The following is a 10,159-nucleotide window of genomic DNA, read 5'->3' as shown; positions in this document are numbered from 1 at the left end:
ACTCTGTCCTTCGTGGGACAGAGGGAGAAGTTTGTGTTTTGGGGCAAAAGTGGAAGTTCAGAGAATTTCACACCTTCCCAGGTTCTGGGTGCTGCTTTATGGGAGGAGGTTTAGACATGTGAAGGGGGTGGAAAAGAAAAAAGGACTTTGGAATTGGAAGCAGAACCACATGGGAGGTAAAAGAACCAGATTTAGGATTTGATAGCAGATTTGGGAGGAAAATTTGGTGACACTTCAGTTCACTCAGGACAAAAATCCTGGGATGTTATCGATAATCACAGAGCAGAGCTCCATGGGGGTTTGGGACAACAGAATAATAGCAATGGAAATCTTGAGCCTAAATTGTTCAGAGCATGAGAACAGCTGGAATTTACTGGTTTACAGCTGGGATTGACTGGGATTTCCCAGTTCACAGCTGGTACTTGCTGGGATTTCCTTGTGCAATTCCCACAGCATTTGTAAAACTCCCAATTCCTTTTTCCCCCCACAAACTCACTCCTGTGACAGCAAATCATGGAATCCCAGACTGCTTTGGGATGGAAGGACCTTAAAGATGATTGTTCCACCCCAGCCATGGCAGGGACACCTCCCACTGTCCCAGGCTGCTCCAATCCCAATGTCCAGCCTGGCCTTGGACACTGCCAGGGATCCAGGGGCACCACAGCTTCTCTGGGAATTCCATCTCCACCCTCACAGGGAAGAATTCCTTCCAAATATCCCATCTTAATCTCTCCTCTTCCATGTTAAAGCCATTCCCTGTGTCCTGTCCCTCCATCCCTTTTCCCAAATCCCTCTCCAGCTCTCCTGGCCCCCATGTCATTTCCCTCCCCCTCTCTTCTCGCTTCCTGCTTCCACATCCCAGTTCATCCTCTCAAGGACTTTCAGCATTTCAGCAAAGTCTCGTTCCAGCAAGATACACCCGACTCCGTTTCCCAAACAGCGGCAGAGATAAGATCCCAGCGATTGCGGGTTGTGTATTCAGGGATTAGCTGCCGCGTGTGGATCCCTCAATTCTCTCCCCATTATGGCCGAGCGAGATAAGGAGTGGATTTTGCACCTCTGCTAATTTCCCTGCCCGTGCAAACAGAGATAACCTTTCTTCTCTTATCAGCTATCTGCTGCTCCATCACGTAATTGCTGCTCTCTCAATTAACGTGTGCCGCAGGAGGGAGGAACAGGGATGACACCCGGCTGGGAAGGGAAGAGGGGATGGTTGAGACCCTGCAGGGAGGAGGAGAGGGGTTTCGATGGTGAGAATGCAACCAGAGCAGTAGGGGATGTTCTGCTGGATCTGTGGCTCATGCAGGGTTTTTATTACAGTGGGAAGAAAACTGATCCAGTAATTCTTGTTTTGATACAGCAATTCTTGTTTTGATCCTGGTTTAGCTATATCTGGGATTACCTGTGGTCAGATGAGGACTGGGGGTTGGGAAGGGCTGGTGGAAGGGGGTGGAGTGGTTGGGAAATCTGGGAAGGTTTGGAGAAGCCAGGCCTGGAAATGGGGAGGTTGAGATGGTTGGGATTTGGAAAGGACCAATGGAAGGGTCTGAAGATGGGTTTGGATGTGGTCTGAAGGAAACTTGGGATGTTTTGGAAAGGCCAGTCCTGGAAATGGGAAGGTCAAGAAGGTTGGCACTCCAGCAGCTTGTTAGGTGACAATAATGACGTCACCATCCCTGCAAAGAGGACTTGGAATAAAACACAAGAGCAAACGAGGTGAGATCCTGCCGGGAGAGGGGCAGAGCCTGCGAGGGAATCGTGGATGCTGGGATGGGATTCAATCCTATTTAAAGGGACTGACAACCCTGTGCTGGCCACAGCAGGGTGGGTGGATGGCTCAGCAGTGAGCCCTGGCAGCAGGCTGGCCCGGGGCCAGTGGCCAGGGAAGCTGTCACCAAAGGATCTGTCACCAGGAGAAACTGTCACCTGTGGAGGAAACCTCATTGCAGCAGTGCTGCCCAGCCAGGAGCTTGTGGGATTGGAGTGGAGGGATAAACCAGGTATGGAAAATGGGGGTTAGAGAACAACGAGGAATACAGATTGACACAGAATTTGCAGATTCACACAGAATAGCAGAATGAATTATGTTGGAAGGATCATCTGGCTCCAGCTCCCTGCTCCAGCCAGAGCAGAGCCTGGCCCTGCTCTGACCTCCCTGCAGCCAGGGCCACCCAGGGCCACCCAGGGCCAGCCAGGGCCAGCCAGGGCAGCCCAGGGCTGAGCAGCCCAACTCCCTCAGCATTTCCTGGGCATCTCCAGTCCCTCCAGCATCAAGGATTTCTATCACTCATGATCTAAATCCTCACTGGGATGAAGCATCCACCCTGGAACATGGATATCCCATGGATGGGAGCAGGATGGGAACATAAAAAGCAAACATTAAAGGAGACTTCACTTCTGCCAGCCCCACTCAGCCTTGGGGTTTGTCCTGTGCTTTCCTGCTCCATGGATGCTCCACATTCCTGGCAGGATCCACGAGTCAGGAGCCAGAGGTCTGTTGTGCTTAATGGATTTGACATTCTGTTGGGACAATGGGTCACGCTGGGCTGCCAGATGGGAAACGCTGGAGCTGCTGCTGATCCCTGGAAGATGAATTGCTGTGTGCACTGAATGGGAAGTGGGAAGGCTGCAGTTCCAGGCATGCAGCAGGCAGATGGATTCAGGTTTGGATCGACATGAAGTGTCATTATGTCCTCCCTTGTCATTTTTCCAGGCATTTGGCAGCTGAGGATTGCTGGGCAGCTGGAGGAACACCTGGGTTGTGTGGTGCAGGAAGAGCAAGCTGGAGGCGAATATTCCAGAACTCCTCATGGATGATAAATGGTGGCTCTGGGGGCAGAGGATAATTGTGGAAAAGCACATCTCCCACCTTGGATCGCAGCACAAAATGGGATAAATCCTCCTTTATAATCAAGGAATTTTAACCATTGGAATGGGCTGCCCAGGGAGGTTTGGAGTGCTCATCCCTGGAGGTGTCCCAGGAATGCCTGGAGGTGACACTCAGTGCTCTGGGCTGGGGACAAGGTGGGCAGCTTGGTCTCAATGGCTTTGGAGCTCATTTCCAACCTCAGTAATTCTGGGGTAATGCATCCTGGGAATCTGCAGGATGGACAGACAGGGCTGTAAACCTCCTGAAATACTGGAGCTGTCACAGTCTGAGCTGGGGTGAGGTCATCAACTCCAACTGCCACATCCATATCCACATCCACATGGAAATACCTCTGGCTGCTCCTTGCAGTGGTGCAAAAACAAGACAAAAACTCATTTTTCCCCAGGAATAACTCCCAACCTTTCTCTTCCCCTGCTGAACGACCCTGAATCTTCCAGTGAAACCTTTTCCTGGCAGCACAAATCCTTCTAAACCCCGAGACCGTGCAGAAACTCATTCTGCCGAACTGTTTGTCCCACAGCACTCCGGATCAGGCATTCCTGGAGAAAAGCTCGCTAAACTCCAGTTTCCATAATTTACTCCCCAAATCCCACCCCGCCAAGGTAACAAAAGCTGGCACGGAAGGCACAACAACAGTTGCTAAATGACAAGATGGAGCAGCCCACACGGAGCGCGGCGGGAGAAGCACAGATGGCAGGGAAGGGCTTGCAGGAGGCAGCGGGAACGCGGCCGGAATGCAAATCCCAGCGAAATATTCCGGGAAATGATTTGTCCAGGAAGAAAAAAAAAGAAAAAAAAAAGCAGTTTGGTTTTAATGGCCTGGAAGTGTTTTGTGTTCCCACCTCACATGCTGAGCATGAAGCTGGGGGAGGTTATGGGGTGGGAATTAACAAGGAGTTTGGGAATAAATCCGTGTTGGAATCTGGGAGATTTTTCCATGGGAAGAGCCAGGTGGGATGAATTGTTATTTCATATTTCAGGGAGAAACAGGAACATTTGGTGCTTGGTGAACACAAACACTGCTCTGGTTCTGCTCTGGGATTTACGGGAGGGAAAGGGAAGGGAAGGGAAGGGAAGGGAAGGGAAGGGAAGGGAAGGGAAGGGAAGGGGAGGAAAGGAAAGGAAAGGAAAGGAAAAAGGAAAGGAAAGGAAAGGAAAAAGGAAAGGAAAAAGGAAAGGAAAGGAAAGGAAAAGGAAAAGGAAAAGGAAAAGGAAAAGGAAAAGGAAAAGGAAAAGGAAAAGGGGAAAGGAAAGCTCTCAGGGGGACTTTCTGTCTCTCCACAACTCCCTGACAGGAGGGTGCAGCCAGGTGGGATCAGGCTCTGCTCCCAGGGAACAAGGATGAGAAGAAATGGCAAAATATTTGGGAATCAGGAAACCTCCGTTCCTTAGAAACACACACACAAAATCCCCCCACCCAATTAAACCATTATTTTCTCATTAATTAATTCATCCTATAAAATGGTCATTATTCAACAACCCTATGATGAAGGTTTTTCCTTTGTTTTATTCTGGAGCCGACTCTCAAAATTTTATTCACGTCTAAAATTAATTTTGACCCCCGAGATTTTTTTTTAAAGTTACAAATAACTCATTGAAACAGACTGAAAATCCCTCTTGGACCCAAATTTTCCAGCTCTTCAATGAAAAATGAAACTTTACTGATAAAAGCATTTCGTTTGGAAAGAACATTCAGAAAACCAAAGCATAGAACACAAAATTATGAGACTTTCATAAGCATTTTAGTTTAAGACTTTTTTGTTGGGTTTTTTTACATTTTTTCCATTAGGGATTTTATTGCCAAATTCAAAAGTGCTTTCAGAATTGCCTTTCTTGGATTGGAGCTGCCAAACAAAAATGGATTGCAATTGCACCCAGCTGAAAACAAACCCCCATTTCCCCCATTTCCCTGTGAACCTCACAAATGAATTCCTGAAATTCTCTTTTCCCCCCTCATTTCTGCGCCTTCATTTAAAGGGAGCTGAAATTCTCAGTGGGAACTTATTAACCAGGTTTATTAATTAATTGGTCCCTCCTAAGCCTCCTTTGCTCCAGGCTGAGCTCCTTTCCCAGCTCCTTCTGCCTCTCTGGGGGCTCCAGACCTTTCCCAGCTCCAGCTTCTCCATGTCCTTCTCATCATGGAATGCCACAGAGTCACATCCTTGGAATTTCTAATGTCATTCCCCAGGGAAGAGCTATCCACAGGTATGACAACATCCACGATGGAAGGAGAGAAGGTGTTTTCCAATCCCAAACCATGGAATGATTTGTTTTCCAGTCTCCAACCAGGAATGATGGTCTGGAAATGCTCCTTGTGGCATTTTGATATCCAGAGATATCCATTTGGATACTCCATTTGGGAATGGCCTGAGGGCCTCAATACAAATATTTGGATTCTCATTTGCTGTGGAAGAAAGAACTTCCAATAGGATTGAGAAGCTATTGTTGCTCCATCCCTGGAAGAGCCCAAAGCCAGGCTGAAGGATGCTTGGATTGCCCTGGGATAGGGGAAAGTGTCCCTGCATGGAATGGGATAAACTTAGATCTTTCCATCCCAAACCATGGAATGATTTGTTTTCCAATCTCTAACCAGGAATGATGGTCTGGAAATGCTCCTTGTGGCATTTTGATATCCAGAGAGGTCACTCCAGTTGGCAATGTGGCCTGAGGGCCTCAATACAAATATTTGGATTCTCATTTGCTGTGGGTACCACAAAGAACTTCTAATAGGATCGAGAAGATATTGTTGCTCCATCCTTGGAAGTTCCCAAAGCCAGGCTGGAGGATGCTTGGAGCACCCTGGGACAGGGGAAAGTGTCCCTGGATGGAACAGGATGGGATTTAATTTCCCTTCCATCCCAAACCATTCCACGATTCTTCTCACATCCACAAAGGTCAGCTGTGTCTCCTCACATTTTTTAGGAGCTCTGCTGGCTCCAGAGCCAGCTCAATTTACTCTCACACTTCAATTCCACTCGGAAAAGCCCCTGCAGAATTGAAATCCATATTTTTTTTCCCCCCCTCCGCAAACAGGCCTCGAGTGCTTTAAGAAGATTCCTGCAAAGCTTCTTGGCAATTCCACAGGAGAAGTGACCTCCTCCTTGTCCGAGGATATAAATAGAGCTTCTCCAGCACGGAGTGAATGCTAAATATTTACCTTCCCAAAATAACGGCTGCGGGAAAGGGAAGGTCCAGGCTGGGGACCAAAATGCTCAGTGCCACCAGCTGAGTGAGGTGACAAATCCAGGAGAACAGGCAGCCAGGAATCCTGCCAGGGCTCAGGTGTGAATCCCAATCACCACATTTGCGATGGAGGAGAGGAGATATTGGATATTTTGGATTCCAGGTGGGTTTCAGGGATAGTGGCAGAGCTGTCGCTCAGCCCCTGACGATGACTGGGAAGATAATGGATAAATCTGAGGGACGAATTGATTCCTTCTGGCACCAGCCTAGCATATTTTTATCCTGGGATAATGAAGAGCCAAATGCAGCAAATTTGGCACTCAGCTCTTGCTTGCAACTCGTTTAAAGGAGAGGGAAAGGTGGGAATGTCCTTACATTCCCAATCCAAGCAGGATTTTGTGTATTTGCTGTATTTTAAGATGAGCCTTTCTGCACTTCCAAAAGTGTCCAGGTGGATCCTCCCGAGGTTATCCATGATTTCAGAGTGAGGAAGGAGCAAGGTGCATCCTCACCTCTTTATCCACCAGGAATTCCTGAGCCTCAGGCCTTTCTGCTGCTGCTCTTCCTTGCTGCAGCTCCTGACCTGTTGTGTTTTGGGGGAAATTACTTTGAAAATTGCTGATGGCTGGGTTTGGGATCAGGAGGAAACTTTTCATGGGGGAAAAAATGCTGCTCTTGTATCAGGAGAAGGTCATAGAATTATAAAATCCCTGAATTCCTGAATGGTTTGGGTTGGAAGGGAACTTAAATCCCATCCAGTGTCACCTCTGCCATGGCAGGGACACCTTCCACTGTCCCAGGCTGCTCCAGCCTGGCCTTGGACACTGCCAGGGATCCAGGGGCAGCCACAGCTTCTCTGGGAATTCCATCCCAGCCAGGAATTCCCAATTCCCAATCTCCCATCTATCCCTGGCCCACCATCAATTCGAAACCATTCTGCCTTGTCCTGGCACACAACATCCTTTCCCAAAATCCCTTTTCATCTTCCCTTTCTCCCTTCCTTGTACCCCTTCAGGCACTGGAAGAGCTCTAAGTTCTCCTGAGCCTCTTCTTCCCTGTGCTGAAATGAATAAATCATAATTATTATCATCATAAAAATAAAACAATTTTTCCCCGGTTTTCAGGAATGTGAGCTCTCACTGCTTATCCCTGATCCACAGGGTTCAGGACTGCTTGGAATAAAAGGAAACAGACCCAGGAGATTTTCCAGCAGGATCCCTTGGAGGACAGGAGAGAAGATGCAGAAGCTGCACAAATCCCTGGGAATGTGGAGAGTGTGAGGGCTGGGTGGTTAGAGCCCTTTTGGCACTGATTAATCATTCCAGCCCAGTGGCATCCCATCATCAGCTCCGAGTGGGATCAGAGCTCGGGAGCGATGCCAAAACCTCCTGGATGAGTTTCAACTCGAGTTTGCTCCTGATTTTTTTGTGAGAAGGATGCTTGTGAATTAATAACCTGACAGGGTTTTTTTTTCCCTTCCTTCAGCAGATGCCCAGAAAGGCAGAAGATCTGGAGGGGAGGAGGGAGAATGGGCATGGAAAAGGAAGGAGAGGAACAGGCTGAGACTGGTTTTGTTTGGTGATTTCCCAAACATCCAAATTAATGTTTGTTTTGATTAGCAATGACCATGGCAAGGCCTTGGCTGGGGAGGGTGACAGATAAACAAGGGTTTGGCTTGTCAGAGGATTTTCTGACCCAAAAGGAGTTGTCAGTTTGGATCCCAGAGTGGTTTGGGTTGGAAGAGATCTTAAGGATCACCCAGTGCCACCCCAGCCATGGCAGGGACACCTCGCACTGTCCCAGGCTGCTCCAACCCCAATGTCCAACCTGGCCTTGGACACTGCCAGGGATCCAGGGGCAGCCACAGCTTCTCTGGGAATTCCATCCCAGCCAGGAATTCCCAATTCCCAACATCCAACCTAAATTTCCCTTCTGTCAGTTTGAAGCCATTCCTTGTCCTGTCACCCCTGAGGCACTGTCCCTCTCCTGCTCCCTGCAGTCCCTTTGCCACTGGAATGTTCTGTGAAATCTCCACACAAACTCCTCCTCTCCAGGCTGAACATTCCCAGCTCTCCCAGACTTTCTCCATAGGGAAAATGCTCCATCCCTTTATCTAATCCATGACCTTCTCTGGACTTGCTCCGACATTCCATGTCAACAAAGATATTCCAGGTGGGATCTGACAAGAGCTAGTTTGCCTTTGTGTGATCATTCTGTGGCACTGCTGGTTTGGTATTAACCAGTTAATTTAATAATTAATAATCCCCAGGTTAATAATTTCATTCACCTGGGAATTCCTTCCACTATCCCCTACAACATTCCAATGAAGCCATTTTTTCCTTTATTAACTTTGATCCCATTTTTTTCCCAATGTCCCACTTCCAGCAGGATGGGAACTGCAGTGCTGACATCTCCACACTCCTTTCCCTGGGATCACTCCCAAAATTCCCTCTCCAAATCCCCAGGAAGCCCAACAGGAATCACGCCTGGCAAAGCTTTGTGCTCATGGGCAGAAACATCGCTCTAAAATCCAGCTTGCTCCAAGGAATTTCCCACAGAGAAGCAGCAGCTCTTTCCCAGGAGGAATTTTGCTCTTGAAAGGCTTTTACCTAAACACTCACTTCCCACGGGCATTTTAGCTCAGAATAAGGACACATCCTAACTGCTGGTGGTTCGTTTGGGAGATGGGAAAGGGATTTTATTTCATTTATTTCCTCCATCAGGCATTTACTCCATGCAAAATCATCTTCCAAGTTATTCCCTGGACTACACGTGGAGAGCTGATATGCAGGATGTGTTTTCCCTCCTTTTGATCAGTTTTGTTTGGAAATCAAAACTGTAGGAAGAAGGTGTTTTGAGGTTCTGGAGAGCAGCACCAGGCCATGAGCCAGGGCTTGGGTTTTCTGGGAATTTCGGGGTGGGAGTTGCTCTATCATCCGCTAATCTGGCATCATATGGATTCGCTTTCCACGAGCTTTACCTGTGGAAACAGGAACTGAAAAACAGGGAAATGATGGAATAGTGGTTTGGGATGGAAGGGAACTCAAGGATCATCCCATTCCATCCCTGCAGGACACCTCCCACCATCCCAGGCTGCTCCAAACTCCATCCAGCCTGGCCTTGGACACTTCCAGGGATCCAGGGGCAGCCACAGCATCTCTGGGAAGCTCAAAACTCAGTTTATATTTTATATTCTCCATTCCTTGTAGCAGCAGATTTTTATCCCAAAGCCCCTTCCACCACTAATCCAACCCAGTGATATTCCATCATTTATTCCCAGCCTCGGGGAATATTGACTTCCCTACTAAATATTACACAATCCACTCCTCAGATGAGATATTAAGTTCACAATATTAAAATTTGATGAAAATATATCCAGCCATGCCCCGAAATTAATATTATTCATGACCAGGAGCCAGCTCAGCCCTCGAGGTCGTTTGGTCCAAGGTTGGGTTTGATGATCCTGAAGGTCTTTTCCATCTTAATGATGCTTTGATTGTTGAATTTCTTTTGCAGGAATTCTGGTGGTGAGGAAATAATGGGAATTTCGGAATCCTCTGGTTCTCTGATCCTGTCCCTCCATCCCCTGGTCCCCAGTCCCTCTCCAGCTCTCCTGCATCCCCTTTAGGCACTGGAATGTCACAATTAGGTCACCCCAGAGCATCTCTTCTCCAGCTGAACATCTCTGAATTAAAACCCCTCAAAATCCCATAAATAATAAATAAATAAATAAAAAAAAAAAAAAAAAAAAAATGAATGCTTCTTTCTGCGCTGTAAAAGTTTGAAAATTATTTGTTTAAATCATGGCCAGGGCCTGACTTTTTATGTCTTTGTCAATTAAGTAATTAACTTGTGCTGGCCAGGCCTCTCTGACCTCGCTCCCTGCTTGGAGGATCAATACCTGATCCTGCTTCTCAGATCTCCGTGGAAGGTGTAAATTAGGGAATTATTAATTAAAGTGCATCCTGGAATGCGCAGCAGTCACAAACAGAAAATACTGGGGGTTAAAATACGGATTTGGAAATGATTTTGGCCTTTGGGCTCTGTCCTTTTCATCAGCCAGGCCCATAAAAAGCTTCAGAGTGA

The 10,159-nt window shown here is 47.6% G+C and overlaps 1 long non-coding RNA gene across 1 annotated transcript; it reads left to right on the top strand.

Annotated features, from left to right (window-relative positions):
* Positions 1–6,085: 6,085 nt before the first annotated feature.
* LOC146435726 (uncharacterized) lies at positions 6,086–9,826 on the top strand. Its single transcript, XR_014852843.1, has 2 exons — positions 6,086–6,236; positions 9,590–9,826. It is a non-coding gene; the product is annotated as an uncharacterized LOC146435726 (long non-coding RNA).
* The last annotated feature ends 333 nt before the right edge of the window (positions 9,827–10,159 follow it).

Source organism: Lichenostomus cassidix, chromosome 5 (assembly GCF_008360975.1).
Source record: "Lichenostomus cassidix isolate B80296 chromosome 5, HeHo_3.0, whole genome shotgun sequence".
NCBI lineage: Eukaryota > Metazoa > Chordata > Aves > Passeriformes > Meliphagidae > Lichenostomus > Lichenostomus cassidix.
Note: the sequence above shows the minus strand (reverse complement) of the source record. Positions and strands in the feature narration are given on the sequence as shown.